General features: G+C 37.5%; 1 pseudogene; it reads left to right on the top strand.

The window, feature by feature from the left end:
- Positions 1-376: 376 nt before the first annotated feature.
- Positions 377-940, top strand: LOC105740332 (annotated as a pseudogene).
- The last annotated feature ends 8,175 nt before the right edge of the window (positions 941-9,115 follow it).

Below are 9,115 nucleotides of genomic sequence, written 5' to 3'. Positions count from 1 at the left end.
TCTCTTCATTCTTCAAGTTACTTTCACTGGGCTGAGACTTTTAGGTTGACTGACTTGTTAACGTGTGTTGGTGGGGAGTATTAATCAGAGCTATTTCCTCTAACTTGGATCAATATTTCACTTGGTTCTGTGTTCAGTGTGTGGATACATGGTGGTTTATTTCAATAGAAATTGGGGTAACAACTGACTTAGAGATTTATACAGATTTTAGAATCACCGGTGCAATGACTGTGGAAAGGAGTAGTATGACAATTACAAAGTTCATTCTCTTGGGATTCCCTGAATATCCAAAAACCACTATTTTCTCTTTTCAGTATTCCTAGGGATGTACCTCCTGACCGTCTCCTGAAACGTGAGTCTCATCGCCCTTATCAGGATGGACTCCCATCTACATGCACCTGTGTACTTTTTCCTTAGTAATCTCTCTTTTCTGGACATCTGCTGTGTTTCCATTATAGCCCCCAAGATGCCCTCAGACTTTTTCAAGAAGCATAAATTCATCTCCTTTATGGGGGTGCACCATGCAGTATTTCTTCTCTAGCCTGAATGTGACTGAGTGCTGTCTTCTTACAGCCATGGCTTACGATTGATATGCTGCCATTTGTGATCCTCTGCTCTACACGGCCATCATGTCACCTGCTCTCTGTATGCCAATGGTGGCAGGATCTTGTACAACTGGATTCTTTGCTTCAAGGAAACTCTGTGCCTTGCTTCTGCTCCAATTCTGTGAGTCAAATAGCAGCCATTTCTTTTGTGACCTGCCCCAACTGCTGATTCTATCCTGTTCTCATACTGTTTTTTTTTTTTTCAAGTCATGACCTCTATGCTCACGGTAACCTTTACACTCACCTCTGTCTTGGTTATCATGATATCTTATGGTTATATCATTGCCAACATTCATCTCTTTTATGGGATTCACCATGTAATACTTCTTCTCTAGCCTGGGTCTGACTGAGTGCTGTCTTCTGGAAGCTATGGCTTATAATTGATATGCTGCCATTTGTGACCCTCTGCTCTACATGGCCATCCATGTCCCCAACCTCTGTGTGTACGTAGTGGTTGGAACCTGTGTAACTATTATCTTTGGCTCATTTATCCAACTATGTGCTTTGCTTCAGCTCCATTTCTGTGGGCCAAATAGAAACCATTTCTTCTGTGACCTGCCCCAATTCTTGATCCTATCTTGCTCTGACATCTTTTTCTGTCAAGTCATGACCTCCATGCTTACAGTGGTATTTGGACTCAAGTCTGTCTTAGTTATCATGATATTTTATGGTTATGTCATTGCTATCATTCTGAAGATCATCTCAGTTGAAGGCAGGTCTAAGGTCTTCATCACTGATGGTTCTCCCCTGATAGCAGTGACTCTCTTCTATTGCTCAAGAATCTTTGTCTATTTGTGCTCTCACTCTGATGCTTCTCTGAGTAGAAACAAGGTGGATTCTATTGTATACACTGTGGTGATCCCCATGTTGAATCCATTGATCTATAGCCTAAGTGACAAGTAAATCAAAGAAGACCTAAAGAGATGGACGAAGAGAATCTTCTCCTGGCCTTATTGATTATAGGGTGCCTTTTAGAGCTGTGGACATAACACATAGGAACAGTGAATGAAAAATGGAAATAAGACTTATGAAACCTGGAATAGACTGTGTAGCTCTGCATCAAAGTCTGCTTCCTTTCCACTCCCTGAGATTGTACTGTAGTTCTTCATACCTTTGAAGTCCATGTGACTTGCTCTGGAAAAAGAAATGTAAGAATATGTGACACATCTCACTTCCAGGCAGAGGCTTTATATGTATGTGTTTTATACCTTCTCCTTTCCCAATGCTCCCATTCATAACTGACTCATAAGGAACATGAGGATGATGCAGGAGAAGCTCTCCCAGAGGACCCAGCATGGACACATGGTGTTAGCAAGAATTAAATCTATTTTGGATTGTTTTCTACTATAGCGTACTCTATTACAACTGTTAAGGAAATTTGTAAAGGTAGTAGTGTGCTATTGTAAAAAAAAAGTGTTAACATTTGTAAGTTTCTTTGGGGGCAAGCAGGAGGTGTCAAAGAATCTTTTATTGCCAACTGGAAACATAGCAATTCATGTTTGGTACAATAAAACGTTTGGTACAACTGTTACCTGTGATAACTTGGAAGGGAGATTATGTAAGAAAACAGAATGCTTGTAGCATTAAGTTGTTCTTAGATGCATATAACAAGGTTCTACAAAAGCACACAAAACAACTGGTCATTTTGTAAGCAAGAATGAAAGAAAATATAGAAGGAGTTGAGAAATTTGGGGACTTTTAGAGTTAGAAGAGAAAACTGATTTTCATTTCCACCCAGTCAAAGTAAAAAAGACCAAGAAAACTCAGACTTGCAGCAAGGAGCAAAGCAAGATTATGGTCATCTGAGTACTCTGCTAAAAGCTCTAAATGGTTGAAGATGATGTAAAGAAGTAAATATTTTAAGTTTGACAGAATGGCTTACAGAAAATAAGTTTAAGTAGAGTGACTCTCCCAGAGAAGGCTGATGGCCTTGGGGTATTCGAAATTAAAAGAAGATAGAGAGCTATAGATAGAGATAGAGATGATGATGGAGACAGAGATATGCATAGAGGTAGAGAGGGAGAGAGACACACAGAGAGAAAGAGACATAGATCTGGAAAAAATTATGAATGTGGCTGGCTATTGATTTATGCAGTTGACTTGATTAAGTAGATAAGAAGTGAACTATTAATCTGGACTAATAAAAATTTCACTATTTGAGACTTAAAAGAATCCTTGGGCCATCATTCTTCAATGGCCAAGAAGCAGACTGAGGCAGCTAACCAGTCTTCCAAGGAGGAGACATTCTTCAGGTTCCTCTTCAAATGTAGCCAAAGAGGATAAATGCCCAAGTAAGAACTTGACAGAGGAAACATCTACATGTCATGGAAAAGAATAGATTGAGGAAAATGAAAACGGTGCCTAATCATGGAATAATCCACACCTCCAGTGTAGGGTTCCTCATAAGATCTGCCCGGTAGGATTTTGGGATTGCTCTAGACCATCGAGTGTCATATGTCATTGACTCTTAACTTTCTTTTTTTTTTTTTAATTATAATTTAGGTTTTAGGGTACATGTGCACAATGTGCAGGTTTGTTACATATGTATCCATGTGCCATGTTGATTTTCTATACCCATTAACTTGTCATTTAGCACTAGGTATATCTCCTAATGCTGTCCCTCCCCCCTCCCCCCATCCCACAACAGTCCCCAGAGTGTGATGTTCCCCTTCCTGTGTCCGTGAGTTCTCATTGTTCAATTCCCAGCTATGAGTGAGAACATGTGGTGTTTGGTTTTTTGTCCTTGCAATAGTTTACTGAGAATGATGTTTTCCAGTTTCATCCATGTCCCTACAAAGGACACGAACTCATCATTTTTTATGGCTGCATAGTATTCCATGGTGTATATGTGCCACATTTTCTTAATCCAGTCTATTGTTGTTGGACATTTGGGTTGGTTCCAAGTGTTTGCTATTGTGAATAGTGCTGCAATAAATATACGTGTGCATGTGTCTTTATAGCAGCATGATTTATAGTCCTTTGGGTATATACCCAGTAATGGGATGGCTGGGTCAAATGGTATTTCTAGTTCTAGATCCCTGAGGAATCGCCACACTGACTTCCACAATGGTTGAACTAGTTTACAGTCCCACCAACAGTGTAAAAGTGTTCCTATTTCTCCACATCCTCTCCAGCGAAATCAATGTACAAAAATCACAAGCATTCTTGTACACCAATAACAGACAAACAGAGAGCCAAATCATGAGTGAACTCCCATTCACAATTGCTTCAAAGAGAATAAAATACCTCGAAATCCAACTTACAAGGGATGTGAAGGACCTCTTCAAGGAGAACTACAAACCACTGCTCAATGAAATAAAAGAGGATACAAACAAATGGAAGAACATTCCATGCTCATGGGTTGGAAGAATCAATATCGTGAAAATGGCCATACTGCCCAAGGTAATTTATAGATTCAATGCCATCCCCATCAAGCTACCAATGACTTTCTTCACAGAATTGGAAAAAACTACTTTAAAGTTCATATGGAACCAAAAAAGAGCCCACATCGCCAAGTCAATCCTAAGCCAAAAGAACAAAGTTGGAGGCATCACGCTACCTGACTTCAAACTATACTACAAGGCTACAGTAACCAAAACAGCATGGTACTGGTACCACAACAGAGATATAGATCAATGGAACAGAACAGAGCCCTCAGAAATGATGCCACACATCTACAACTCTCTGATCTTGGACAAACCTGACAAAAACAAGAAATGGGGAAAGGATTCCCTATTTAATAAATGGTTCTGGGAAAACTGGCTAGCCATATGTAGAAAGTTGAAACTGGATACCTTCCTTACACCTTATACAAAAATTAATTCAAGATGGATTAAAGACTTAAATGTTAGACCTAAAACCATTAAAATCCTACAAGAAAACCTAGGCAATACCATTCAGGACATAGGCGTGGGCAAGGACTTCATGTCTAAAACACCAAAAGCAATGGCAACAAAAGCCAAAATTGACAAATGGGATCTAATTAAACTAAAGAGCTGCTGCACAGCAAAAGAAACTACCATCAGAGTGAACAGGCAACCTACAGAATGGGAGAAAATTTTTGCAAACCACTCATCTGACAAAGGGCTAATATCCAGAATCTACATTGAACTCAAACAAATTTACAAGAAAAAAACAACCCCATCAAAAAGTGGGCAAAGGACATGAACAGACACTTCTCAAAAGAAGACATTTATGCAGCCAAAAAACACATGAAGAAATGCTTATCATCACTGGCCATCAGAGAAACGCAAATCAAAACCACAGTGAGATACCATCTCACACCAGTTAGAATGGCCATCATTAAAAAGTCAGGATTCTTAACTTTCTAAAGAGGAGAATTTGTTGCCATTATCCAACTCATGTTTCACTACTGAAGTTTGGGTGTATGGAAGAAACATAACTTGTCTTTTAGTCTACAGGTCTCCAAACCAAGAAGAACCATACAGGCATTATTATGAGACTTCTAGAAATCCCTCAAAGATTCTGAATGCTAAGCATAAAGCAGTATTTGAGGGGAGTTTGGATTGCCTCTTTTGTAGAAGACATAAGTAGGTTCTACATGGGGGAGCAGGAAGAAATAAAATATTATGTGGTTGGAAGGTAGATGGCAGTAGATTGTACTACTATCCCTCAATTTGCTTTCCTTTCTTTTGTGGGATAGGGTTATACTTTGAAAATGATCAAACTTACTTTTGATCATGAGGCTTTTTTAGGCCAACGAAATAGGAACAATAGTTATGTAGACTTCTAGACAGGAGCCTTAAGAAATAGTTCATCCTTTGCTCTCTGTGTTTAATTTTTTTGCCATGGGGACTGGCAGTGTTGCAGATGGTGGTTGCTCTATCGGTCATGGTGTGAAGGTGAGAGAAAATTCACTAAACCTTGATGGAATGTATGTGAGTAAGAAGTAAACCTTCATTGTTTTGAGCTACTGAGCTTTTTGGTTGTTTGCTGCTATAGCAGAACTAAGCCTGTGTTAAAGAATACACAATTGGAGTTAATATGATCTGACACTGTAAGCTCATGATAAGCTAAACATTACGGATTCTGAGTTCTAACTATTTCTTTTACCTTAAACCAATGAAAGCCTAATCAATGAATGCCCATGTATTTATATGACTAGCTGCAAAATACCTCTTATAATACCTTTTTAGTAGTTGGAGAAAGACAAATGGAATTTCATGAGGTCATCAATTATCCTAAGCTTGAATATATCAAGGAGTATAAGATAAATGGATTCTCAACAACTCAAGGGTGAGACTTTTCCAATAAGTTTATCATTTACCTGGAATGTAGGAAGAGACTTTAAACTATTCTTACCTGAAAACACAACTACAGATTTTACTGATATTATTCAATTTTTTTTCTGGATCTTATTTGAGTATGTTCTTTCAGTAAGTTTTCTAAAAATATTACTGAATAACTTTTAGTGCAAAAAATTATGAGGAACTATTTACCCATAAATTTGAGGACATACATTTTTCATATCTAGATTTGATCTATGTTCCCCAAAGCCATTAGAGCTGTGTCTACCCACAGCTAATATAATACCCAATAATGAACAGTTGGAGGCTTTTTCTCTAAGCTCATGAACAAGACAAGGATGCTCAATCTCACCACTTTAATTGAAAATAGACTGGAAGTTCTTGTCAGAAAAATTAGGCAGAAAAAGGAAATAAAAGGCATCTCAAAAGAAAAAGCTATTTTTTTTTCTGTTTGCCAATGACATAATCTCATCAATAGAAAGCTCTACTGTACTTCAAACTGGTGGAACTGGTAAATAAATTCAGTGAAGTTGCAGATTATAAAATTAACATATAAAAATCAGTGGCATTTCTATATACTAACTTGTTGTTAGTATATAGAACCTCTATTTTTTTCTTTTTGCCTCGGGGACTGGCAGTGTTGCAGATGGTGGTTGCTTTATCAGTCATGGTGTGAAGATGAGATAAAATTAACCAAGCCTTGATGGAATGTAGTGTGAGTAAGAAGTAAACCTTTCCTTTGTTGTTTTGAGCTACTGAGATTTTTGGTTGTTTGCTGCTATAGCAGAACCAAGCCTGTGTTAAAGCATACACAATTGGAGTTAATATGGTCTGACACTGTAAGCTCATGATAAGCTAAACATTATGGATTCAGAGTTCTAACTATTTCTTTTACCTTAAACCAATGAAAGCCTAATCAATGAATGCCCACGTATTTATATGACTAGCTGCAAGATACTTTTTCAGATTGTTTGTTACAGATCAAACAATCTGAACAAACAATCGCCTGAGGTCAGGAGTTTGAGACCAGCCTGGCCAACATGGTGAAACCCCGTCTCTACTGAAAATACAAAAATTAGCCAGGCATGGTGGTGCACATCTGTAATCCCAGCTATTCTGGAGGCTGAGGCAGGAGAATCGCCTGAAACTGGGAGGTGGATGTTGCAGTGAGCTGAGATTGTGCCATTGCACTCCAGCCTGGGCAACAGAGCAAGACTCCATCTCAAATAAAATAAAATAAGATAAAAATAAACAACAAAAAAGAAATTAAGAAAACAATCTCATTTACAATAGCATCAAAAACTTAAAAAAATACTTAGGAGTAAATTTAACCAAGGAGATAAAATATCAGTATACTGAAAACTATAAAATGTTGATAAAAGAAATTGAACACAAATAAGTGGAAATATATCCTGTGTTCATGGATTGAAGGAATCAATATTGTGAAAATGTCCATACCTCCCAAAGTAACCTACAAATTCAGTGTAACCCCTATCAAAATTTGATGTAATTCTTCCCAGAAATAGAAAAAAAAGTCCTAAAATAGCCAAAGCATTCTTGAACAACAACAACAAAAAAAAAAACAAAGCTGTAAGGCATCATACTATCTGATTTCAAAATAGACTACAGAGTTGTAGTATCAAAACAGCATGATACCAACATAGAAACAGACACATCGACCAATGGAATAGAATACAGAGCCCAGAAATAAACCCACAAATCTATAGTAGATTGATTTTTGACAAGGTTGTCAAGTATATACAGTGGGAAAAGGACAGTCTCTTAAATAGATGATGTTGGAAAACTGGCTATACACATGCAGAAGAGGGAAGTTGGATCCTCATCTCACTCCTTGTACAAGAATCATCTCAAAACAGAGTAAAGATTTAAATGTGAGACCTGAAACTGCAAGACTACTAAAAGAAAACATAGGAGAAAAGCTACATTACATTAGTCTGGGCAATGATTTCTCGCCTCAAAGGCACAGGCAACAAAAGCAAAAATAGACTAATGGGATTATATCAAACTAAAAAGCTTCTGTAGAGAAAAAAAAACAGAGTGAAGACACAACCCACAGACTGGGAAAAATATTTGCAAATCAGACATCAGATAAAGGGCGTATGTCCAAAATACATAAGGAACTCAAACAACTCAACTACAAGAAAACAAATAACCCAATTTAGAAATGGGCAAGGACCCTAATAGATATTTCTCAAGAGGATGCATTCAAATGGCCAGCAGATATATGAAAAAATCCTCAACATCACAGATTATCAGAGAAATGCAAATTAAAACCACAAAGAGATATCACCTCACACCTGTTAGAATGGCTATTTACAAATATAAGAGATAACAAGTACTGGCAAGGATGTGGAGAAAAGGGAACCCTTGTACATTGTTAGTAGGGATGTAAATGAGCACAGCCATTGTGGAAAACTGTACAGAGGTTCCTCAGAAAACTAAAAATAGAATGACCATATGATGAAGCAATCCCACTTGTGGCCATATATCCAAAGAAATTAAAATCAGTGAGTTGAAGAGCTGTTTGCACTCCCATGTTCATTGCAGCATTATCCACAATGTTCAAGATGTGGAAGCAACCTAAGTGGATTTTAAAATGGGGGTATATAGAATGCAATACTATTTAGCCTTTAAAAAGAATAACGTTCTCTGACTTGTGACAACCTGGATGAATCTGGGGAGCATTTTGCTAAGTGAAATAAGCCAGACGCTGAAAGATGGATCTAGCATGATCTCACTTACATGTGGAATCTAAGAAAGTCAGATTCATAGAAGTAGAGAGTAAAATGATGCTTTCCAGAGGCTGGTGAGGTGATGGGCAGGGAAAGGGGTGCTGTTGGCCAAAGGACATAAAGTTTCAGTTAGAGAAGAGAAATAATTCTGGTGATCTATTGCACAGCAAGGTGACTGTATTTAATAATAATGTGTTGCATATTTCAAAACTGCTGAAACTGGATTTTAAATGTTCTTAGCACAAATAAATGATAAGTATGTTAGATGATGGATATATTAATTAGCCAGATTTGCTTAATCCACAATGTATGCTTGTATTGAAAAATCACACTGAGCTCTATAAATATATACAATTATTATCTGTCAATTACAACTTAAAATTTAAATTTTAAAAGAACTATGGCTAGCAGACATTCAGATATTGCACACTTTTTTTTTTTTTTTTTTTTTTTTGAGATGGAGTCTCTCCCTCTGTCACCCAGCCTGGAG

This window comes from Nomascus leucogenys, chromosome 4, assembly GCF_006542625.1.
Source record: "Nomascus leucogenys isolate Asia chromosome 4, Asia_NLE_v1, whole genome shotgun sequence".
In the NCBI taxonomy this organism is placed as follows: domain Eukaryota; kingdom Metazoa; phylum Chordata; class Mammalia; order Primates; family Hylobatidae; genus Nomascus; species Nomascus leucogenys.
The sequence above is the reverse complement of the archived record's forward strand: the minus strand, read 5'-3'. Positions and strand labels throughout refer to the sequence as shown.